This window comes from Notolepis coatsorum (assembly GCF_963971535.1).
Source record: "Notolepis coatsorum genome assembly, chromosome: 6".
Taxonomy (NCBI): Eukaryota; Metazoa; Chordata; class Actinopteri; order Aulopiformes; family Paralepididae; genus Notolepis; species Notolepis coatsorum.
In genome coordinates, this window is record NC_140170.1 from 50,444,330 (window position 1) to 50,471,183 (window position 26,854).

The following is a 26,854-nucleotide window of genomic DNA, read 5'->3' on the forward strand; positions in this document are numbered from 1 at the left end:
AGCATTTTAGGCAGTATCGGCGGCATTTCCGATACCAGTATCGGTATCGGAACAACTCTAGTTGTAGTGATTGTAATGGTACATAAACGTTAATTTTGGGCGATGTGCGCATAAAGGAATGGCGACGGTAGGGCTGGGCGATAAAACGATAACGATAACTATCGCGATAAATTATTTCCTCGAAATAAACATGAAACGTGGTCGCAAAGTTTCGATATATCGATTTTCCAAGCTTGGCTCCGTTCAGCCTCGGCTCAGCACACTCACTCACAACAACCAGCGTTACGTGATGACGTGCTTACGCACAACAGCTAACAACCAATCAGTGAAGGAGATGGCCGAGACCCGGAAGGAGGTAGGACTCACTCAACAACAAGGCTTGCTAGGCTAATTAGCTTGCACGCCGTTGTTTTATATATTTACGTGCCGAGTATGTGTGTGTTTTGAATTCTGAGGCCACGTTTATGGTAGTGTGGGATATACAGTGGACGTCGTTTCAATATATTGTGGCGGAAGAGAGTATTTTAGTGTCATATTTAGCACATTGTCATGGAATCCACCGCTTAGAACCAACAGGCTGGCTAGGATAACTAGCTTGCACGGCACTGTTTTATATATTTACGTGCCGAGTATGTGTGTGTTTTGAATTCTGAGGCCACGTTTATGGTAGTGTGGGTAGAGCTGCCGCGGTATCGGTATTACCGCGGTATCGCTGTTACATCATGCCCACCGCAGCGTTGGGCTGAATACCGGCATCACCGCTGTTTTTTATTATATTATTATTATTATTACGCTCTCGTTGGGCTTGCGGCTCTGCAGATATACCCTACTTCTCTGTCGAGATTCCAAGCGACCCTATTGGGTACCAGAAAAGTCACATGAAACACTGCAGACCACAGATTGGTCAGAAGAGATACGCGAAGTGCTTTTACTTCCTGAATCTCAGCCATGAGCCATTGATCAGAGCTCAGTCACAACACGGCTAATAGTACGTTAGCTCCCACCGGAGACCGGAGTGGATTGCCGTCGCTCCTCAGGGAACGATTTTACTGCAACGAAATGTTATAATAAAAGCCCTTCGTTCTATACACTTGTCTGATTGAAAACTTTATTAACAGACCGCAGAATGGGTACAACTCGGCACGCTCTGAGCAAAGAAAGGAACTTAGATATTAATTTAGTAACGCTTGCCTTGCTATGGTCCGGTAAATACGAACGTGTAACTATACTAACGTTAATGCCACAAATCGAATGCCTTTGTAATCATAAGTAGTAACGTTATAATAATAATAATAAGAAAGGGTCGGGGGGGTAACCGGCGGGCGCGCCGCTACCACTCCTGCCCGCGACACCGAGTGAACGGCGCACGACCAGAGGGGAGACTTCGAATCCGTGTTTCACTTTTAATAACGAATGCGTGCTTGCCGAATCCCAAACAATATTCATGCTGCAAAGTCATCCTCTAAAGATAGACATTTAGACTAGAGGCAGGCTATATGCTATAAAGAGTAGACTACTACTAAAAAAAAAATGCATTCAATGCATTTTTTTTTTAATTTTTTGTGTGCGTGCGGTAAAAACCGCGGCGGTAGGAAATATTTTGCAAATTTGTGCGGTAAGGAAATAATCAATACCGCGGCAGCTCTAAGTGTGGGATATACAGTGGACGTCGTTTCAATATATTGTGGCGGAAGAGAGTATTTTAGTGTCATATTTATTGTCATGAGATACTCCGCTTGTCGGCTAACATGCGCAGACTGATGACGACATCAACTCGACTTGAGACATTCGCAGCAGCATAAGAAGTTAATTAAACTTGACGGACATTATATCGACGATAATTATCGATATCGAATTATATGAAAATAATTTTATAATTTTATCGCAATAACGTTTTTGGTCATATCGCCCAGCCCTAGGCGACGGTGCAAAGCATGTAGATGCATTTGACCCGTTGCGAGAAAAAAAAAACACCACAGACTTATTTCGGGATGTGTAGGCGCACTGCTGTGTTAACGCAGCAGTGCGCACCAACCGACCAACGCGCTGCTCCTTGCAGAAGCACGGATAGGGCGGATATGACTCGTCGAGTTGTCACAAGAGTTTTTTCAAAATAAGAGTATCATATGCACCTGAACGTTGATAGCTTTTGGAGCCTAGCTGGAGCTGCGCGTGGGCAGAAATGAGACCCGCTACAGGATTTTCAAAATAAGAGTATCTATATGAACCGAATCCCTATCGCACCAGTGCTATTGAAGTAAATCCATCCATCGCACAGACCGCTGTTGCTGTAGCACGTACGATATATATGTCGCACTGTACTGCCCAGCGTTTCCGTTAGCCGGTAATTACCGGTATTTGACCGGCAAAATCTGTTGAAGTCCGACATATTTCATCTCTCCGGTCTTAATGTCCGGTGAAAATAATTCCCTGAGTCTAAGCACAATTTGATTATTTGAATTGTATTAAAATAGGCTAAAATTAAATAGCCTATGCGATGAACGAAACGATCATTACATTTGTTTCCTCGTTGCTTCTAATAATGACAACGACGTTGTCAGCGAGAGGTGCTGGGTGTGTGAACTTTTGTGAAGCTGCAGAGCCATAGCACCAGCAGCACAATGCAGTATTCCAGCAGTACTCCAATTCAGCCATTTTCAGCCAATGTTGGGTGGGGGGCGCTGCTGTGCGGTCCCCAGAAAAGAGCCAATAACAGCTGGATCAGCTGCTCTGCAGCGCCATACTCTTTCAGTCTTTGCAAATAAGTCGTTGCGAGGTGGAGAGAGTCGTCACGCAAACCACGATAATGTTGCCGTCTCTCTGCTTTCTCAGTTCTTCGCTTGATATAATTAATACAAATGTCCAATATAACGGAATTCGTTAGCTCATAAAAATGTGATTATAACAGACTGCTGTTTAGTGTCGGACCGACTGCCCACATACGCGGTCTATTTTATTTCAAGTCAGCAGCAGCACGGAGTATCGAGGGACTTATTTTATTTGGAATATATTAATGACTGTATACGCAAAAGTAGCCTAGTTTTAATAATACTATTATAAATCTACATGCCTTGAGGATGACATTCTTTATATAGCCTGCCTATCAATTGTTTTAAAGCTCAATAAACTATGACCGGAATTAATCTCATTTGTCCGGTAGATTGAAATCTTGCCGGTCACGGAGACCGGCAACAATTTTTTCTAATGGAAAGCCTGGTACTGCCCTGCCATGGCGGCAGCCACACGTCTTCTCTCTATCTATCTATCTATCTATCTATCTATCTATCTATCTATCTACCTCTCTCTCCTTTTTCTCTCTCTCTCTCTCTCTCTCTCTCTCTGATTGATTGATTGATTGAAAACTTTATTAACAGATTGCAGAATGGGTACAATACGGTACCGCTCAATACACACAATTGTTAAGGGGATGCAGACCAGAGAAAGACTTTCGTCTTGTTTACATCAGGGTCCCCCATTTTCAATTCATCAGGACATATATGACATACAGATAGACAGTACTGCTACTAGGGATGGGTACCTTTCACATTTGAACCGATACCGGTACCGGTACCGGTACCTGTGAATCGATACCGGTACCCAACGGTACCTTTTTTCTGTACTTTAGTCTCAAGAAATTTAATTTACCTACCTCAGTCGTAAAAAAAAAAATCCAAACTTCAAATAACTACAATTTCAACAGTTTTCGGCTTGTCATTGCTCCGACTGCTTTGTTGTTGAATCAAGTCAAATCCTAGGTAAGCATATATTGTGCGTGTGAACGTTGACATGAAAAGAAAAAAGGAAAAAAAAAAAAAAAAAAATTTTTTTTTCGGTTTCTCACTTGATTCGATACTCAGTAGTACCGACGTGTTTCGGTTCGGTACCTCAAAAGTACCAAATTCGGTACCCATCCCTAACTGCTACATCTATACATTTATGACATACCAGATTTGCAAATACAGTACTGTTTGTGATACAAAAAGAGTCCAGAAAAGGGAGTATATACATTTGACGTAGAAACTGTACATTGGAGAGGAGATGGGGGGGGGGGGGGGGGGGGTTGGGTAGGAGGGGTTGGGGGGGAAAACACTGTACAACTGTACAAGCAAAGCTGTACATTGGAATATTGACAACCATACTAGGTAATTTACTGTACATTGGAGGGGGTACTTTTATATAAAATGCTTACTGTAGCCACTACAGTAACATCATTAAGTCTGCTATAAGCTATTGTCCCTCTCATGTGTGTAGATCTTTATGCAGTTTTAAAGCACATTGGCTTTGTTCTGAATGCACTTTGTAGTTATCCTACAGAGAAAAGAAAATGCACTTTACTTGGAATTAATGTACTGTATGCATTCAGAAGTGCTGAATAAATGTTTTATGGACCCATAATAGTGATTATTTATTATTTAAGTTAAGTTTAGCCATAATCATATTTTTCCATAATCAGGTAGCTGAACAACATTGGTAAAAAAAAAAATCTATTCTATGATCATTTTCGGCATTCGGTTTTCGGCCAACTGTTTCCTATTTTCGGTATCGGTTTCGGCCAAGAATTTCCCATTCGGTGCATCCCTAGTTATTTCCTCATGGCTTTTACAGTCAAAACAGCTATATCACATATAGTGGAAACGCTTATATCTCCGTGAAAACGAGTGATTATCCTAACACTGATAACATAGCTTCCTTACCTGAGGTCAGATGGTATCCAAATGGTTTATTCCAATTTCCGATCGTCATTCGAAAAAATCGATAAATGTATTGATCAACCGTGCAGGTAGAGCTGCCGCGGTATTGATGTTTTCCTTACCGCACACATTTGCGAAATATTTCCTACCGCTGCGGTTATTACCGCACACACACACACAAAAAAAAGTTTGAATGCATTTTTTTTTGTAGTCTACTCTTTATAGCATATAGCCTGCCTCTAGTCTAAATGTCTATCTTTAGAGGATGACTTTGCAGCATGAATATTGTTTGGGATTCGGCAAGCACGCATTCGTTAAAAGTGAAACACGGATTCGAAGTATCCCCTCTGTGTCGCGGGCAGGGGTGGTAGCGGCGCGCCCGGCGGTTACCCCCCCGACCCTTTCTTCTTCTTATTATTATTATAACGTTACTACTTATGATTACAAAGGCATTCGTTTTGTGGCATTACGTTATATAGTTACACGTTCGTATTTACCAAACCATAGCAAGGCAAGCGTTACTCAATTCATATCTCAGTTAGGGCTGGGCGATATGACGATATTATATAAATATTGGGTACAGTTCATTAACGATACACTTTTTAAACGTATCGTGGATATCGTGATGTTTTGCCCAAGAGGCTTGTGTTGCGTCAATCTGGTCCACACGTTGACACTTTTGAACAGCGCCGCCCCACACACACTACTGCATCAAAAGTTACTACTTATGATAACAAAGGCATTCGTTTTGTGGCATTGACGTTATATAGTTACACTTTCAATAACATCAGCGTATTTACATAGCAACGACCGAGGTCGACCTAGATATAGCAAGCATTAGCCGTTCATATCTCTGCCCGTGCTGACTCCGTTGTGCCCATTCTGCGGTCTGTTAATAACGTTTTCAATCAGACAGATGTATGGAAATGCTTTTATTATAACATCCGTTACAGTAAAATCATTATGCCTCCAGTCGTTTAGTCATTCTGCAGAGCTAAAAGGTAAAAGTCGGCCGCGGCGAGCTACCGGCGCTGCCATTGTTGTTTTCATTGAGCTCTCCAATAGCGGAAGTAAAAAATTAATACGCGCTTGCCGATTGGTGCTAAGAACAGCAGGGCGGGTGCAAGCGATGTGACGTAATTGGCAGACGCGACTGTCAATCAAACTGATTCTGTTTGCCGACTGAATGAATATAAACGTTATTAACAGATTGCAGCATAGGTACAATACAGTACAGCTCAATACAACAACAGTCAACAGTGGACTGGAGGATGCAGACCAGAGAAAGACTTTCGTCTTGTTTACATCAGGGTCCCCCATTTTCAATTCATCATATTTCGTATCTAAATCATATAATATCTCATTGCTAAATATATGCAATATATAATCTAATAATCCAATAATCTAAATCTAATATATAATATAAAAATGCTAAATGCATGGGTATTTTATTTTGTCTTTAATGTTAGCTTGCAAACTCAAATACTGTCTTGGTAAGCCTCATAATGAATTGTTTGGGGGAAAAAAAGAAAAAACATCGTGATGCGTATCGTGTATCGCCGAAAGGTCAGAAAATATCGTGATATCATATTTAGGCCATATCGCCCAGCCCTAATCTCAGTTCCTTTCTTTGCTCAGAGCGTGCAGAGTTGTACCCATTCTGCGGTCTGTTAATAAAGTTTTCAATCAGACAAGTGTATAGAACGAAGGGCTTTTATTATAACATTTCGTTGCAGTAAAATCATTATGCCTCGTTCCCTGAGGAGCGACGGTACGTCGGTAATCCACTCCGGTCTCCGGTGGGAGCTAACGTATATTAGCCGTGTTGTGACTGAGCTCTGATCAATGGCTGAGATTCAGGAAGTAAAAGCACTGCAAGACGATCCATCGTGTGACGCGTCTCTCTTCTGACCAATCAGTGGTCTGCAATGTTTCACATGACTTTTCTGGTACCCAATAGGGTCGCTTGGAACCTCGATAGAGGAGTAGGGTATATCTGCAGAGCCGCAAGCCCAACGAGAGAAGGGTGCTTTATTATTATAAAAAAAAAAACAGCGGTGACGCGGTATTCAGCCTACTCTTGCGGTGGGCGTGATGTAACAGCGATACCGCGGTAATGCGGTAATCGCGGCAGCTCTACGTGCAGGGTTCGAAATTAACGGGGGCTTGGGGCATAATGCCCTTGAAAATGGACAAAATGCCCTCGAAAATCAGTTAAGGGGGCACTTAATGCCCCCGACAGTTTACTAATTATATATATTTATCCGATAATGGAGCGTCTGTGTATCGTACGGTTCAGATGACGCGCAAATAAAAAAATTCATTTGGCGGAGCCGGTGTTCTGCACTGGCTGCAGGCAGCAGCAGCAGCACTGCAGCCAGCCAGGTGCTAGTCAGTTTGTGTAAAAATGGCACGCACAATATAAATCAATCTTCATTACGACTTTAAAAACATAGCCATTAACATTACATAGGCCTACACACATCTTGCCATAGCGTTAGCAGTTTTTACAATGTTTGTAGCTGTTAGCTAGCTAGCCCTTCACAACAACAGCTAACACCGTAGCTACTAGCTACTGTAGCAGAGGAGGAAATGGTAGTCTGAGAGGCGGGGTGTTTAAAGACAATGATAGGCGTTTATTTAACATCCAAGAAGGCTAACATACAACTGTGTTTTACTAACTCCAACCGGGACTATTATCGCTTTCGCGCTGCTTGTTGATGTTATGAACTGCTCCTAACGTGACCGGAGCTGAAGGTGCCACACGCTAAAATGTCCGTGGGGACCCGCGCCAACCCATAGATAGTTCCAACTCACCGAATTACGTAATCCACCACAGTTGCACTCAATATTTAAATAATGTTAGTCTAAATAAATATAGACAGAAACATACTAATTTCAAGCAGAAAACGAATCTTTCCATTAAGAACTGACAATCAGGGAATTTAAACATGGTTGACATTGTTTTTGTGTGTTTATATTAAAGAAAGAAAGGAAAGTCTAGTGCTGGCTGAGCATATTGTTTGTTTGCACTAAGTTAATACTTTGACAAATGTAGCCTATATTTTTCAGTCAGTTCGGTCTTTGTGTGCCAAACATTATTTAAGGCTGTAAACACTGTAAACCTTTTATTTTATTTTTAATAAATGAGAAGCATGTTTAGATTTGAGTGTTACATTTTTTTAATAAAAATTAACGTATATCGAACTGAAAACCGTGACTCCAAAATCGTGATACGAACCAAACCGTCCATTTTGTGAACCGTCCCACCCCTACCGTTTATCATAAAAATTCAGTGCCCCCGAAATACAAAAAAAAGCCCCCGAAAATCAACTAAGGGGGGCAAAAAAAGCCCTTGAAAAAAAATGTTAATTTCTAACCCTGCAACCGTGTATACAGTAGAACACATGATCCGCGCGGCTCAGAAGCTCCAGAATGAACTCTGGTAGACCCCGGCTGCATCAGTGAGAAGTCAAATGTGGAGTCAGAAATCCGTTCTCCCATTCACTTTCATTGAGTCCATTCCAAAAGGGTGATTTACCATCTGGGAGACGATAGGGGGCGCTTTTTTCAAATCTGAGCGCCGGCGGTCCCTGGATCTCCAACGGTAGGCTCGCGTGATGCAATATGATTTCAGATCGCGAAAAAAATAAAAAAAAAATAACCTGAATATTCTCGGGCGTGGCACTCAACAGTCGGGGCCAGGGAGCGAAATTAACTTTTTGACTCACCGGCCAGTGGCGGGTAGATGGGAAGAGTCTACCCGCCAAGCATATTTCTTACCTGCCAACATTTTTTTGATTAAAAAAAAAATATATATATTTTATATATTTTTTTTAAATAAAATATATATTATATAATCATACTTGTAGTTGTATTATCTGCGAGACATCGCCACCACGCAATAAGTCAAAATGCTTGCTATCTGCAAACAGCTCCACTGTCTGTATACTTGAGTAGCTGAGTAGCCTCCAGCTCCAGCAAGGATTCTCCGGCCCTGCAGCTAGACCCTATATTCAGCTAGACCCTACATTCAGCATGCAAGGATTCTCCGGCGATGCAGCTGGACCCTATTTATAACGTTACGTTACGGTTCTTTTGTCAAATCACATTCAACATGCCCTCAGCTAGAATATGCATTCAATCAATGTTATAAGACATTGATATCAGGAGCTATCTGTAGCTACTGCTAGCCCGGTAGATAACATTAAGACAATTTAGTTTACTGGGACAGATCGATCTATCGTGAGCTAGCTAACGCGAGCTAACGAGGGAACGGAGGTATTATGCACTCGAGTAGACTATTGCTGGAGTATTTGTTGATATCAGCAGCTATCAGTAGCTAGCCAGCTAGATACCGTTAGACAATGCCTCGTCATGTATTAAACTAAAAGTGAATAGTTGACTGGGTCATTGTTTAAACAGTAACGGTAGCTCATGGAAGTCCGCTCTTCTAGAGCAGACTGCCTGTGTTGACATGAGCACTGCGAGCAGAAGCCCTTAGCCAATAGTATCCCGCTGCAGGGCTGGGCGGATATGACTCGTTGCCACGGTTCTTTTCAAAATAAGAGTATCATACGAACCTAATTGTTGCTAACTGCCAGAGCCATCGATATTATGACTGGAGATGCGCTTGGGGCGGAAATGAGACCCGCACAGATTTTCAAAATAAGAGTATCATTATGAACTTGATTGATTACACGACACACGGCGGGCAGCCCTCTAAGTGTCAAGCGCCAAAGGTAAAAACTGACCGCCCCTGGCGGGCGGCGGGCTTTAGTTTCGGTCCCTGGTCGGGGCGTAAACCCGAATATTCTCTGGCGTGGCACTCAAAGTGTTAAGCATTGGGTATATTGCTGTGCATTGTTATTGCTGCTCCCATGCTCTTTAAAATGCGTTCTAAAAATAAATTTCCCTAATACAGAAAGTTGGCTCCTAATTTTTGTATACACCAGAGTGGTTTGAGTAGCCTCCGTAATTTAAGAGAGGAAGAGGAAATCTACACGCCATTGGCGGGTGACTTTTGTTCCCTGAACTGACCTGATTGCAGGCTGCAGGGATCTCTCCATGGTCCTGATTGCAGAGAAAATACTTTGTTTTCAAACATATCTGTATATATCTGGCCAAGGTGCCTCGGAGACACCTAAATGATTTAGTGCCAAGCTGGTACCTCCCGAGGTAGATGGGGTGCCTTTCATTGCATTGTCTAACGTAGAATTTTGCTCACTCACTTAGGGCTGGGCGATATGACCAAAAACGTTATCGCGATAAAATTATTAAATTATTTTCATATAATTCTATATCGATAATTATCGTCGATATAATGTATGTCAAGTTTAATTAACTTATTATGCTGCTGCGAATGTCTCGAGTCGAGTTGATGTCGTCATCAGTCCGTGCACGTTAGAAGTTAGCCGACAAGCGGAATATCTCATGGCAATGTAATAAATATGACACTAAAATACTCTCTTCCGCCACAATATATTGAAACGACGTCCACTGTATACCCCACACTACTATGAACGTGGCCTCAGAATTCACAGCGCACACATACTCTGCACGTAAATATATAAAACGTCGCCGTGCAAGCTAGTTAGCCTAGCCAGCCTGTTGTCTTATTATGCTGCTGCGAATGTCTCGAGTCGAGTTGATGTCGTCATCAGTCCGCGCACGTTAGAAGTTAGCCGACAAGCGGAATATCTCATGGCAATGTAATAAATATGACACTAAAATACTCTCTTCCGCCACAATATATTGAAACGACGTCCACTGTATACCCCACACTACTATGAACGTGGCCTCAGAATTCACAGCGCACACATACTCTGCACGTAAATATATAAAACGTCGCCGTGCAAGCTAGTTAGCCTAGCAAGCCTTGTTGTTGAGTGAGTCCTACCTCTCTACCCAGAGGTGCAGCGGCGTCTATACAAATAGTAGCTCTAGTTCTGCAGACCCCTCTCTGATTGGTTGAGCTCCATTTCTGCAGCCCCCTCTCTGATTGGTTGAGCTCCATTTCTGCAGCCCCCTCTCTGATTGGTTGAGCGAAGCCCCTCGCGCGTAAGGTTATCGCGGTGCTTTGAGGTGCTTATCGCGGAATCCGCCATGATTTTCATTCAGCGCTTCAGCTCACCTGGCAGAGCAGCGGTCCTGCGGTCCGTTGTTGACGAGTTCGAATCCCATAAATTTTTTTTTTTAACGTGATTTTTTTTTTAACGTGTATTCTTTCGCCGGTTAAGGTTAGGCATGGTTAAGGTTAAGGTTAGGCATTGTTTTGGAGTTGGTTAAGGTTAGAACGGTTAAGTTTAGGCGCTGTTAAGGAGCTGGTTAAGGTTAGAGTTTGTCTTAGAGAATGGCAATATTCTTTCTATGGTTAAGGTTAGGCATGGTTAAGGTTAAGGTTAAGGTTAGGCATTGTTTCGGAGTTGGTTAAGGTTAGAACGGTTAAGTTTAGGCGCTGTTAAGGAGCTGGTTAAGGAGCTGGTTAAGGTTAGAGTTTGTCTTAGAGAATGGCAATAGACAGCCTATTTCCGCGCGACAGCTCCCAGCAGAGGGGCTGCAGAAATGGAGCTCAACCAATCAGAGAGGGGTCTGCAGAACTAGAGCTACTATTTGTATAGACGCGGTGCAGCGCTGGGTCTCCTTCCTGGTCTCCTTCGCTCTCGGCCATCTCCTTCACCGATTGGTTGTTAGTGCGTGCTCATATCCAAGCTTGGAAAATCGATATATCGAAACTTTGCGACCACGTTTCATGTTTATTTCGAGGAAATAATTTATCGCGATAGTTATCGTTTTATCGCCCAGCCCTACACTCACTTCTAATCAGCGGACTATAAACACAACCATCCTCTGCACTGGTCTGAAAACAAGTCAAAATACTCTCACTGGAGTGGTCCAGAAAGTTTCTGTAGATGCAGTTAGGGCTGGGCGATAAAACGATAATGATAATTATCGCGATATATTATAATAATCGATATCGATTGGTAATATATAAAAAAATCAATACTTTTTTTTGTGACCTGCAACAGGGCAGTTTTAAAACCAGAGACAGTGGACAGAATTGTCTTTCTTGCCTGCAACTTAAAGTAATGGCTTTGCTTGTCCAAATGACAATACTGACCAAATTGAGATTTATTTTTCTCTAGTCCATTTATTTTGATTGCTTTCTAATTTAAAATACAGTTTGAAACAGTCTGTACACAGTAGGCTATGTGTGCTAGCAGAGCTAGTCTCCAGTCGCGAGTCACAGTGCACATGTGCGGTTGTTTGTCCACCAAAAAAGCGCCAAAAGATAGAAAAGAAACTAGCAGAGCCAGAACTAGAGCCACAGCCAGCAGAGAAGCCTGTTTACTTTCGCTTTCAAACCAGCTGCAGCCTGAGGACTGGAGTGTGAGGGGATGTAACACTAAAGATGGCGGCAACGACAAAGAATTGCTGCAAAATAAACATACATCTGTTGTTTAAAATTATATATATAATTTTTTTTAATACTTATAACAATATCGATAATTATAGATATCGAGTGATGTGATATCGTTAGCGATATCGTGATATCATTTTTGGCCACATCGCCCAGCCCTAAGATGCAGCCTTGACCTCGCTGTTTTCACAACTCTGTTTTCACAACTCTGTTTTCACTTTCTCTCTCTCTCACCCTCTCTCTCTCTCTCTCTCTCTCTTCTCTCTCTCTCTCTCTCTCTCTCTCTCTCTCTCTCTCTCTCTCTCTCTCTCTCTCTCTCTCTCTCTCTCTCTCTCTCTCTCTCTCTCTCTCTCTTTCTCTTTCTCTTTCTCTTTCTCTTTCTCTTTCTCTTTCTCTTTCTCTTCTCTCTCTCTCTCTCTCTCTCTCTCTCTCTCTCTCTCTCTCTCTCTCTCTCTCTCCTCTCTTTCTCTTTCTCTTTCTCTTTCTCTCTCTCTCTTTCTCTCTCTTTCTCTCTCTGAGAGAGTTCTGGGTGCACGTTCTCCGATCAGAACGTTAATTATTATTTACTAAATAACGTCTTATTTATTTCAGATCACACAACGCCACAATTGGAACATAAACAATAGGCTTGAAATAAACTGGAGAAAACCAGCAGTGATGATCAATTTGACTCTGTGGTGGGCGTGACGTGATTTCCTTACTGCGGTAACCGGTAAGAGTTAATGTGTTTGCTTTGATTTCTGGCATGTTCGACATGTTTCTTGGTATCAAATTTTAGTATTGTTCTCGGATACTGAGTGATATTCTATTTCGGAATATCCGATACCAGTACCAGTGCATCCCTACTTTTTTCCATGCTGAATGACATATTTCCTGAAAAATGATAAGCACATCTCTGGTATGCACTAGATTAAAAAAAATTCCTTTTCCATGATTGTATGTGGAAAACAGAATACAGACTTAAGAACTTCTTAAGTTGAGGAGAGCCCTAGCGTTTACATCTAGCCAAGCTTAGTTTTTATTGTAGTGCCGCCAGTTACAGCCCTGTAAATGGAGCTTCATATTTCCATGCAGGGTTTATGTTAGCTGGTATTTACTGGCCAATGTTCATCTAGAATTTAAATTGGCCCACAAATAGAAATCTTGATACATTATTTTTAATATTAGGCTACTACTGTCGGGAGATTATTTTTAATATTAGGCTACTACTGTGGGGAGTGAATGTCTGTTAGAGTGTGGCAGCTGTGTCTTTCTGAATACATTTAGGGATGGGAATTGATAAGATTTTATCAATACGATTCCATTATCGATTCTGCTTATCGATCCGATTCTTTATCGATTCCCTTATCCATCCCTGATAAATTTATAATTTAAATAAATAAATTGGAAATGCAACAGAACTAAGCTGGTTAGAATAACAACATGCAAATTCACATTTCTGATGGTCATTTATTGTTGAGCCCCCATGTCAGAAAAATACAAAAACTGTAAACAAAAAAAATTAACTATAGCCTACACTTAAATAAAATAATGTATTTGAGATTCTCTTAAAATGTATTTATTTTTTGAATTTTTTTATTCTTAAACTAATTTAATCTATTGAATAACAACCTGTTGAATGTAACTACAGTTCAATGTCTTAAACTAATTTAATCTATTGAACCGTAGTTGCATTCAACAGGCGCACACACACACACACACACACACACACACACACACACACACACACAGAGCTCCCTCCCTCGTGTTGCTACACGGACATGTTTGTATGTTGCACGGTACTTCCTGACTTACCTACTAGTAAACAGTCAACCCTCTGTCTCTTATTATATGTGAACTAAAGAGTACAATGTTTACACAACAGCCCCCACCCCCTTTTTTTTTATTTGTACCTGTACTACCTGCTGTCAGCTGTTATCTCTCTCTGTGTGTCTGTATGAGCTTGATTAGCTAGCGTTAGCTAGCATTAGCTCCGTGGCTGTTAGGTTGGCTCGAATTAAATGAATGACTCGGTTCTAAAGCATTCGAGTAGTTTTCAATCACTGCACTTAGAAACAGTCAACAGTGGGAGCATTTCGGGAGCATATGACCAAAACCCAGTCAATTTCGAGCCCTTAAGGAATCAAATAGTCTGCCATGGCTACATGCTTGGGCTGGGCGATATAACGATAACGATAAATATCGTGATATATTTTAATAATCGATATCGAATAGCGAAATTTACAAAAAAATCGAAAAATATGTTTTTTTTTTTTTTTTTTTGACCTGCAACAGGGCAGTTTTAAAACCAGAGACAGTGGACAGACTTGTCTTTCTTGCCTGCAACTTAAAGTAATGGCTTTGCTTGTCCAAATGACAATACTGACCAAATTGAGATACATTTTTCTCTTTATTTTGTTTGCTTTCTAATTTAAAATACAGTTTGAAACAGTCTGTACACAGTAGGCTATGTGTGCTAGCAGAACTAGACTCCAGTCACGAGTCACGGTGCACATGTGCGGTGGTTTGTCCACCAAAAAAGCGCCAAAAGATCGAAAATAAACTAGCAGAGCCAGAATTGTTCAACTCCCCTGGAGCCACAGCCAGCAGAGAAGCCGGTTTACTTTAGCTTTTAAACCAGCTACAGCCTGAGAACTGGAGTGTGAGGGGATGTAACACTAAAGATGGCGGCAATGACAAAGAATTGCTGCAAAATAAACATGCATCTGTTGATTTTTATTTTATTTTTTTAATACTTATAACAATTTCGATAATTATCGATATCGAGAAATATGATAACATTATCATATCGTTATCGCAATATGATTTTTTTCCATATAGCCCAGCCCTACTACATGCGTGGCGCTAACGTTATTTTTTTGAAATGCGCAACTGTCAGAAAAACCTGGCAGCGATAAGAGGAATCGATAGTCACGGAGGCATGCGATTCCAGGAATCGGACAATTAGGAACCGGCTCCCAACGGGAACCGGTTTTCGATTCCCATCCCTATACATAACTATTGCCCTGTCCTGCAACGAGAGAGGGCGAGTATATTTTCTGACAGAGACATCACCTTCTGGCGAGACATTTGCAAGTTCAACAACAATCACAAAGCCCTCCGTTGTGGTAGGCTACAATAATGGTGAAATTCTTCCACGTTAACAATTAACGAGGAACATGCAGAAAATGTTGAGTTAGCATTACCAGTGAAAAACAGAAAACAAACCAGATATTTCAGTGAGGCAACAAATATGAAGTAGTAGCCTAGTATGAGATTTTCATGGCACAATTATTGTCACAGTTTCAGTTTTCACTTTCACTTCCATTATTAACACATTCAGTGCCAGATGTCGCTGTGGGCCATATGGCAGTGTGTGCCACTGCCAGTGCTGTAATGAATGGGGCTATTGCAGTGCTAAAACTATATTAAATATTATAGCTATGGATCTAATAATATAGTCGATTGTCATTGAGTTTCTTCCGGTCAAGATGCAAAAAACAGATTATTTTCATCCATACATTCCCGTTTTATACCGTGGTGAATATGAGTATAGTTTAAAAAAAGGGCTCCCCCCCCCCTTAATTTTCGGGGGCTTTTTTTTTGTATTTCGGGGGCACAGAATTTTTTCGGTGAAAATTAACAATGATTATAAAACACTGTCAACACTTTTTTCGTCCCTATGTTTGATAACGTAATATTAATGTCTCCATATATAGGGCTCTACGCTAACCTTTTTCCCAGGAGCACATGTGCTCCTAAATAACATTTAAATAAATAAAATCAAAATCAAAATTTAGGAGCACACAAAGAAATTTAGGAGCACAGTGAAAATTGTTCAAGTAACACAGTTTATTAACACTTTCCGTGCCGGCCGTGTTTTCCTATTTACCCCCTTGAATGCCGCCACCCACTTCAATGATATAGCACTCGCATTTGTGAACGCATAATCTATGTTTTAAATTATGGCTAATTATGTGTCTAATCTGGCCGTCGCTTATCAATGACTTGTTTGCAGTCAACATTGTCGAAACGGATTGTTTTTTAATCGGTTCATTTCCGTTTTATACCATTTTGAAAATCGCTTGTTTTTTTTAAGTTTCAGGAAAATATAAAGATTCTATGATAATCGCCCTTTACTGGAATACACTGGAATACACAAAACACGTTGTCATTTTTCGGCCTATTTATGAATCGTTACTTTTCAAATAAACGATAGATTATCTATGGTATGTGTACTTATGCACGCTAGAGAAGTGAGCTGAAAAATCGATTCTCATTTCCTGATCAGCACACACACACATATGGCAAACGTTGATATCTCTGTGAAAAAAGTTCTGATTATTCTAAGACTGGTAAAATAGATTCCTTACCTCAGATCAGATGTTCTCCAAAAAGATTATTCCAATTCCTGATTGCCATTCCAAATATCGATCGCGTTTATTGATCCAACGCTGCGTACTGGAAATATGTATTCCACGCTGTTCTGATGGTCCACAATGAATCCGATCCTCTCAGGTGGCTTGCGCGAGAAGTAAAATGAGGAAGCTGGATTCCCCCCCCCCCCCCATGTGTTTTCATGCAATCCATTACAAAGGGGTGCAGTACCACAGGGAGACGATAGTGGGCGGTATTTTCCCAATGGAGCTCAGAGAGTTTGCAGCACTAACGTGAGACTAGATTGATGAAATATGTATTCAAATCGCTAATAAAAAAACAAACGACATATTGCGTCGTTGGCAATGAACGGTCGGCAGGAACAAACGACATATAGCGTCGTTGGCATTGAAAGTGTTAACAAACTATTTATTACATGCATATTATACTGTGCGTGTGCACACTATAAATTGAAAATGGGGGACTGTGATGTAAACGAGACGAAAGTCTTTCTCTGGTCTGCATCCCCTTAACACTTTGAGTGCCAGCGACGTGTTATGTCGTCATTTCATGCCCCCCGTTGAGTGCCGACGACGCAAATTGTCGTTTGATTTTTTTATTAGCGATCTGAATTCATATTTCATCAACCGAGTCTCCCGTTGGTACAGCAGCCCCTCTAGGAGCTCCGATGGGAAAATACCGCCCCCTATCATCTATCCCTGTGTAACTGCAGGCCATTCGATTAGACTGGTGGATCTGTGGGGGGGGAGCCTACTGGCTCCACTATGCTGGCGAGGGATCTGATGACGAGGGAAGTGATCGCGAGATGGAAAGCAGCCTGGAATATATATTTACAGCAGCCAATAATCAATCAATAAACGCGATCGATATTTGGAATGGTGATCAGGAATTGGAATAATCTTTTTGGAGAACATCTGATCTAAGGTAAGGAGTCTATGTTACCAGTTTTAGGATAATCAGAGCTGTCTTCACTGAGATAACAGCGTGTCCCGTGTGTGTGTGTGCTGTTGAGGAAATAAGAGAATCGATTTCTCAGCTTGCTTCTATATCGTGCATAAGTACACATATACTATCGATAATCTAGTGTTTATTTGAAAACGATTCATAAATAGGCCGACAAATGACAACGTGTCTAGTGTATTCGAGAATATTCCAATAAATGCCGTTTATGACGGAATCTTTCTATTTTCCGAAATTTTTTGAAAACGATAGCTTTTCGAAATGCTATAAAAATGATATGAACCGATTTAAAAAGAAAAAAAAATCCGTCAATGTCAGACCTTGCAATCAAAAGTTAGGGGCACACTGAAATTATGGCAAGGGTTATTAGCCCCCTAACTTTTGATTGCAAAGTCTGACATTGACCCCCTTTTCAGGAGTTGACCTAGAGCCCACCAAGGTCATGCATATCAAGTTTGGTCAATGTCAGACCTTGCAATACACTGTAAGGCACTGTAAGGCTACTGTCCTGCCTCACTTCCAGTGATGAAGCTAAGCTATGCTAACGGAGCGTCTATTCCCAAAGCTAAAATGCACGCACAGAGACAAAAAAGGTATGTATCTTCTTGTCTAACTCCAGGGAAGATGTTAAATAAGCTAATTTCCCAAAATGTTGGAGTTCCCCTTTAAAGGGGAACTATCTTATAAATGGCCTTTTTGAGTGTTTAGCATTGTTTCCTAGCTATGTGAACTCATATTAATATGATCTATGTCTCTAATTCTCATATTGGCGCATTCTTCCAATTCTCCTCTCACAATATTCACCCTCACTGAACTGAGTCATTTGAAAATGTGATGATTTGTGATGTCAGAGAGACACCGCTGCATGATAATGTGGCTGTGTGGCATCAGGTACATGATGAGCTGCACACAGTGGTTGGAGCCCAGGCTCAAAACGGCTTAAGATCTTGAGGTAGAAAAATGCTGTTTTTGAGGACTTCATTAGAAATACAAAACAATGAATAAAAAAAAAGAAGATATTACAGAGGTGTTCCATAGACTCACAGGAATTGTGTAAAAGTGCCCAAATAGTGAAAGAAATAGTAAAATAGTTCCCCTTTAACAATTGTGTAATGTATTGTACCCATTCTGCAATATGTTAAATAAAGTTTTCATTCATTCATTCAAGGGCTAAACATCTGTGCAAATACCACATACCACCAAAATCACAAATTGGCCCATGCCTACTAGACGCAAAGGATATCGGTTGTCAAGCTGCTTTTGTATGTTGTAGTCTTGTCACTAGAGCTGCCGCGGTATTGATGTTTTCCTTACCGCACACATTTGCAAAATATTTCCTACCGCCGCGGTTATTACCGCACGCACACAAAAAATAAAAATAAAAAGTTTGAATGCATTTTTTTTTTAGTAGTAGTAGTCTACTCTTTATAGCATATAGCCTGCCTCTAGTCTAAATGTCTATCTTTAGAGGATTACTTTGCAGCATGAATATTGTTTGGGATTCGGCAAGCACGCATTAGTTATTGAAAGTGAAACACGGATTCGAAGTTTCCCCTCTGGTCGTGCGCAGTTCACTCGGTGTCGCGGGCAGGGGTGGTTACCCCTAACCCCCCCGACCCTTTCTTATTATTATTACTATAAAGTTACTACTTTATAATAAAGGCATTCGTTTTGTGGCATTAACATTATATTACTGCTGGGCGATATGACGATATTATATAAATATCGGGTACAGTTCATTAACGATACACTTTTTAAACGTATCGTGGATATCGTGATGTTTTGACCAAGAGGCTTGTGTCGCGTCAATCTGGTCCACACGTTGACACTTTTGAACAGCGCCGCCCCACACACACACTACTGCATCAAAAGTTACTACTTATGATAACAAAGGCATTCGTTTTGTGGCATTAACGTTATATAGTTACACTTTCAATAACATCAGCGTATTTACATAGCAACGACCGAGGTCGACCTAGATATAGCAAGCGTTAGTCGTTCATATCTCAGCCCGTGCTGACTCAGTTGTGCCCATTCTGCGGTCTGTTAATAAAGTTTTCAATCAGACAGATGTATGGAAAGGCTTTTATTATAACATCCGTTGCAGTAAAATCATTATGCCTCCAGTCGTTTAGTCCTTCTGCGGAGCTAAAAGCTAAACGTCGGCCGCGGCGAGCTACCGCTGCCATTGTTATTGTCATTAGCTCTCCAATGGCGGAAGTAAAAAATGAATACGCGCTTGCCGATTGGTGCTAAGAACAGCAGGGCGGGTGCAAGCGATGTGACGTAATTGGCAGACGCGACTGTCAATCAAAATGATTCTGTTTGCCGACTGAATGAATGAGAACGTTATTAACAGATTGCAGCATGGGTACAATACAGTACAGCTCAATACAACAACAGTCAACAGTGGACTGGAGGATGCAGACCAGAGAAAGACTTTTGTCTTGTTTACATCAGGGTCCCTCATTTTCAATTCATCATATTTCATATCTAAATCATATAATATCTCATTGCTAAATATATGCAATATATAATCTAATAATCCAATAATCTAAATCTAATATATAATATAAAAATGCTAAATGCATGGGTATTTTATTTTGTCTTTAATGTTAGCTTGCAAACTCAAATACTGTCTTGGTAAGCCTCATAATGAATTGTTTGGGGGAAAAAAGAAAAACATCGTGATGCGTATCGTGTATCGCCGAAAGGTCAGAAAATATCGTGATATCATATTTAGGCCATATCGCCCAGCCCTACATTATATAGTTATACGTTCAATAACATCAGCGTATTTACCGGACCATAGCAAGTCAAGCAATACTCTATTCATATCTCAGTTCCTTTCTTTGCTCAGAGCGTGCTGAGTTGTCCCATTCTGCGGTCTGTTAATAAAGTTTTCAATCAGACAAGTGTATAGAACGAAGGGCTTTTATTATAACATTCGTTGCAGACAGTAAAATCATTATGTCTCGTTTAGTACTCCTGAGGAGCGATGATAGTCCACTCCGGCGGGGAGCTAAAGCTAACGTTATTAGCCGTGTTGTGATGAGCTGACATTCAGGAAGTAAAAACCTAATACGCGCTTGCCGATTGGTGGTAACACACTGCATGACGCTACAACGTGTGACGCGTCTCTCTTCTGACCAATCAGTGGTCTGCAATGTTTCACGTGACTTTTCTGGTACCCAATAGGGTCGCTTGGAATCTCGATAGAGGAGTAGGGTATATCTGCAGAGCCGCAAGCCCAACGAGAGGAGGGTAATTTATTATTATTATTATAAAACACAGCGGTGACGCGGTATTCAGCCTACTCTGCGGTGGCCGTGATGTAACAGCGATACCGCGGTAATGCGGTAATCGCGGCAGCTCTACTTGTCACGATACCAAAATTTTGACTTTGATAGATAGGAAAGGCAATGGAATATATTATTAGTAGTGCTGTCAATCGATTATTTAACTCGATTAATCGCATGATTGTCCATAGTTAACTCGTGATTAATCGCAAATTAATCACATTTTTATTTGAATTTCTTTTTAACCTTAAACAGATCTTTTTCAAGTTCCAAGTTTTAATACTCTTATCAACATGCGAGTCAACAAATGCTTGCTTTATGCATCCATTTAACACAAAAGGATGACCCTCATGCATTGCAAATTTGCATCAAATTCAAAACGGAGTGAGCACAAAATAACTTTTTTTTGTTGTTTTGTGTTCCTCAGGGTTCCATATTGGGGCCACTTCTCTTCTCTATATTTATTAATGATCTGCCAGATATTTGTTCCCACTGTCAAGTCCAGCTCTATGCTGATGATACCGTTATTTATGTCTGATAAAAACATTAATCAAATTCAAAATTTTCTACAGCCAGACTTCAATCTGGTCCAAAAATGGCTTAAAAACAACAAACTATTACTGAATAAGAGGATGTCTTGTAGCATGCTGCTTGGCCACTCACGTAGTGGTGCAAGTTCCATTGACCTACAGATCAATTTTGAAGACTGCTCCTATCTTGAAAAAGTGGATTCATTTAAATACTTCGGTATCACGATCGATCCAGAACTCTCATTCAAACTTCACATTGAACTTACCATTAAAAAAACATATGGTAGCTTGTGCTCACTTTATCCCTCAATCAATTGTTTCTCATTTGAAGTGAGGAAAAGAATAATCTCCCAAATACTACTTCCCATTGTAGATTATGCTGATATTGTATATCTGAACACCACAGACACTAATCTCAAACCTCTCAATGTATTATATAACTCCCTATGTAGATTTGTGCTGAGGTGTCCATACAGAACACACCACTGCTCTCTGTATAGTTCGCTTGATTGGCTGCAGCCTAAGGCAAGAAGGCAACTTCACTGGTACCTATTCCTTTTTAAATGTTTTCACTTTAACTGTCCTTCTTACTTGAAACAGTCTCTGGAACCATATACATCACCATACCCGCTTAGACATTCACAACATCCCTATTTTACTGTTCCCAGAAGAATATTTTCTGAAGCTGGACGAAGAGGTCATTCCATTACAAAGCTCCATCTGACTGGAACAACCTTCCTCTTTCTCTCAGATCTGTTACCTCTCTTGGCCGCTTCAAGACTTCACTGTATTCACATCTCGAAACTACCTGTTCATGCTTTTAACACTGCTTGTACATACGTTTATTTCTGACTTTGAGATAGGTCATTGTACTGTATACTTGACTTCTTTGTTTAAAATGAGTTGGTGAATGGGGGTGCGGGTGGGAGAGGGTGAGCAAGCTACAGTAACTGTATCTGTACATTTGTGTATTGTGTACTTGTGTATGTAATGTTTTACGTTTGTGCATAGGACCCCCTCTAAAGTGAGATGCTGCATCTCAAGGGGCTATCCTTTCAATAAATTCTGACCAAATAAATTCTGACCAACTTAAAGGAAAATAATAATTTAAAACAATGAATAAAGTGTGCATGAAATAATAGGGGAAAGAAAACGTTAGGAACTTGTTACATTCACCCACACAAGGGCTGAGTAATCACCCCCCCCCCCTCTCTCTCTCTCTCTCTCTCTCTCACACACACTCTCCCAGCTCTCTTTCTCTCTTGCCCTTCCTCATCTCTCTCACCCCCCTCTCTCTCTATATCTCACACACACACAGAAACAAACATAGTATCAATGAGAGCATCAACAATACACCTGAGTGAAGTCTAGGAAAAATACAAAATAAACCAATATATATATTTTTTAAGTTAATCGCGAGTTAAAAAAAATAGTGGCGTTAATAGAATCGGGCGATAACGCGTTAATACCGCGTTAACTTTGACAGCCTTAATTATTAGATGACAGAACATGGACAATTCTTTATACAATTATTTAATTCATTATAATTGAAACTAGGGATGCACGATAATTATCGGGCCGATATCAGCAATTATGACGTCATCCCGATAAACCCGATAACATTATTGATAGTTCCGATAATATATAATAAATGTTTTGGTTAAAAGAAATCCGGTGTGGGTGGATTGGGATGAAGGGCGCTTGTTTTTATTTTAGGCTCCTCCCGTTTTGCCAGTACTGTGGTACGACTGATAACGTGTGGTTTAGGAAGACAGAGTTTTTCACAAATCCAGCGCTCCCTTTGTCATGCCTGGCTGTGACGTAGTCACGTGACATTCAGAGGCAGCAGATAGTAAACAAAGATGGCGTCGTCAGACTTTTTAAAAGTTTCAGAGGAAAACAGTTAGCTTTCTATTTGTAACGCATGCAGAAGTTCCACGAGGAGGGAAAGGGGCAACAAGCTATAACACATCCAACCTAATAAGTCACCTGAAACATCACCACCGCTACAATGGTGTATTAAAATCCGACAAGGCCGAGCAGCTAAAGGCTAAGCTAATCCAAAACCAGCTGCAAAGGAACTAGCACGGCTTGTACCTAGGCTATTGACGAGGCGTTTGCAAAATTAAAGACGTTTGACAGATGATTTGTCTGGTTTATTTAATTGTTTTTGAGGCGTGCTGTCCTATAAATGCCAAGTAATAGTTGTTTCATGGACCAAGACCACAACAGTCTCCTCTCCTATAGCGTCAAATGTTTTATCTGCTGACAAAGCACAATACCTGTTGGTTTTTAGTTCACTCATTGTTCAGGGAAACACATTGTTAATGACATTGACGGATTGTGAATTTTGTGATTGACTCAAATTATATTTATTTGGAAAAATAAATATAGTCACTTTATTTGAAGAGTCAAAACTGTTCTCTTGTCTTTGTTTTGTTCATAGTAGTAACGCTCATGTCATGATAAATCTGGTTAGGTCAAAACTACAGGAATATACATAAAAAAAACTGAGCTATAATTTATACGTATAGCTACTGTCCATCAATGTCTTCCTTTTGAATGAAATAGGTTCAAGAGAGAGAGATGTAGAGAGGGAGAGGGAGAGAGAGCGAGACACACACACACAGATAGACACATATATTCTCAGCCCCCCTTTCTAGAGATGCACCGATATGAAAATTTGCGGCCGATACCGATTGTTCAACTAACACAATCGGCCGATACCGATACCGATATTTGTGGCAAAAAAATAATAATAATAATTAATTTTTTTTTTTTTTTCTTTTCTTTTTTTTTATTAACAAAACTACTGTATATTTGTATGTCTCTAAATGTTTTGATGAATTGAAAATGGAGGACCCTTGTAAAAAAGCCAAAAGTATTTTTCTGGTCTTCATCCTCCAGTCTTAGCACTAATTGAGCTGTACTGTATTGTACCCATTCTGCAATCTGTTAATAAAGTTTTCAATCAATCAGACAAATGTATAGAAAAGCTTTTATTATAACCATATAACAAAAAATTATATTGTTTATGAAAATGTGTTAGCCCTATGCTTGACTATTATTTTAGGCATGGCAACAAATAAAATAATAATAATAAAATGAATAAATAAAATATTTAATAAATAAATAGGCTACACGTCTCTTTTTGTGTTACAAATTGTGCTCACCGATATGAACATAGGCCTCTTTACTTACTTAAAAAAGGAAACATCAAGAAATATGTTTATGGTATTCCATCATGCCATGTGTGTTTTTTATATATTTTATAATGCTCATGATTATTGCTGAAGTCTGAGTCATACAATACCCACTGGCTTTCATCTTCAACAGACTAACTTGACTAAAAAGACTAAAAAGTTTGAGTTTTAAGAGTTTAAGAGACAGCACTCACTGTTAGAGCTGCCGCGATTACCGCATTACCGCGGTATCGCTGTTACATCACGGCCACCGCAGAGTAGGCTGAATACCGCGTCACCGCTGTTTTTTTATAATAATAATAATAAATTACCCTCCTCTCGTTGGGCTTGCGGCTCTGCAGATATACCCTACTCATCTATCGAGGTTCCAAGCGACCCTATTGGGTACCAGAAAAGTCACGTGAAACATTGCAGACCACTGATTGGTCAGAAGAGAGACGCGTCACACGTTGTAGCGTCATGCAGTGTGTTACCACCAATCGGCAAGCGCGTATTAGGTTTTTACTTCCTGAATGTCAGATCATCACAACACGGCTAATAACGTTAGCTTTAACTCTCCGCCGGAGTGGACTACATCGCTCCTAAGGAGTACTAAACGAGACATAATGATTTTACTGTCTGCAACGAATGTTATAATAAAAGCCCTTCGTTCTATACACTTGTCTGATTGAAAACTTTATTAACAGACCGCAGAATGGGACAACTCAGCACGCTCTGAGCAAAGAAAGGAACTGAGATATGAATAGAGTATTGCTTGCCTTGCTATTGTCCGGTAAATACGCTGATGTTATTGAACGTATAACTATATAATGTTAATGCCACAAAACGAATGCCTTTATTATAAAGTAGTAACTTTATAGTAATAATAATAAGAAAGGGTCGGGGGGGGGTTAGGGGTAACCGTGACACCGAGTGAACGGCGCACGACCAGAGGGGAAAAATTCGAATCCGTGTTTCACTTTCAATAACTAATGCGTGCTTGCCGAATCCCAAACAATATTCATGCTGCAAAGTCATCCTCTAAAAATAGACATTTAGACTAGAGGCAGGCTATATGCTATAAAGAGTAGACTACTACTAAAAAAAAAATGCATTCAAACTTTTTTTTTTAATTTTTTGTGTGCATGCGGTAATAACCGCGGCGGTAGGAAATATTTTGCAAATTTGTGCGGTAAGGAAATAATCAATACCGCGGCAGCTCTACTCACTGTATCTCTCTCAAACAAAGCTCCATGTTCTCCAGTAATATCTCCATAATCTGAGTTTGCAATGCATGTGTCGTGTCAGGTACAACAGAACCATTTTGATTGACAGTCGATTCTGCCAATTACGTCACACCGCTAACACCCACCTGCTGTTCTTACCACCAATCGGCAAGTGCTTATTCGTTTTTTTACTTCCGGGAAGTCCGCCATTGATTTTCACGAGATCAACAACAAACCGTAGCTAATACCGCTAGCTCCCCTCGGCCCACGAGTAGATTACCAGCGCTCCGCAAGAGTACTAAACGAGGCATAATGATTTTACTGCAACAAATGTTATAATAAAATCTTTTCTATACATTTGTCTGATTGAAAACTTTAACAGATTGCAGAATGGGTACAATTCAGTACGGGCTCTCTGAGCAAAGGAAGGAAGTGAGAGATATGAATGAGTAATGCTTGCTATGGTCGACTCTGGTAAATATGCTGATGTTATTGAACGTGTAACTATATAACGTTAATGCCACAAAACGAATGCCTTTGTTAATCATAAGTAACTTTGATGCAGTAGCGTGTGTGTGCAGGTCGCTTGACTGAAACTTTTTTCAAAGTTTTGAACGTGTGGACCAGATTGACTCAACACAAATTGACGGATATTTATCGGCCATTGCCATCGGCAAATTTGAGCGTATCGGCCGATAGGCCGATGGCAGTCAACAAGGCACTTATCGGCCGATACCCGACCGATATATCGGTGCACCCCTACCCCTTTCCTCTGAGCGTTCCCAGTGATGGCTTACTATGTGCGTGTGTATGTGCGTGTGCAAACGGGAACGGGACACGCATATGTGCAATAGCACACACCACCAAAGTCACTAGTTGGCATGTGCGTGTGCTAACTTTGCGAACGTTATCCGCCTCCGTAACATTAGCTGCCTCGCCGGATTCCTCTTTCTCCTCGTCTCTCTTTTGCTCAAAATAAAAATGAATGGGCTTCATGGCTGGCTGAATTTTTTGCGTTTTTTTGGCTGATTTTTTTTGCTGATTTTGAATGTATAACTTGTTAATTTTTTGCGTTGTCTGATTCTGAATGTATAACTTGCCTATCCCGGTACCGTGACTTTGTTTTCCAGCGCGTACTGTGTTCTCATTTCCTTTCACTCGCATGAAAC

The 26,854-nt window shown here is 40.6% G+C and overlaps 1 protein-coding gene across 1 annotated transcript in view; it reads left to right on the forward strand.

Moving 5' to 3' along the window:
• Positions 1-26,854, forward strand: part of siah1 (siah E3 ubiquitin protein ligase 1) — a gene marked incomplete at its 3' end in the record, with an annotated part of 191,979 nt that overhangs the window by 23,431 nt on the left and 141,694 nt on the right. The window contains 1 exon segment of the mRNA XM_084317636.1: positions 12,703-12,823.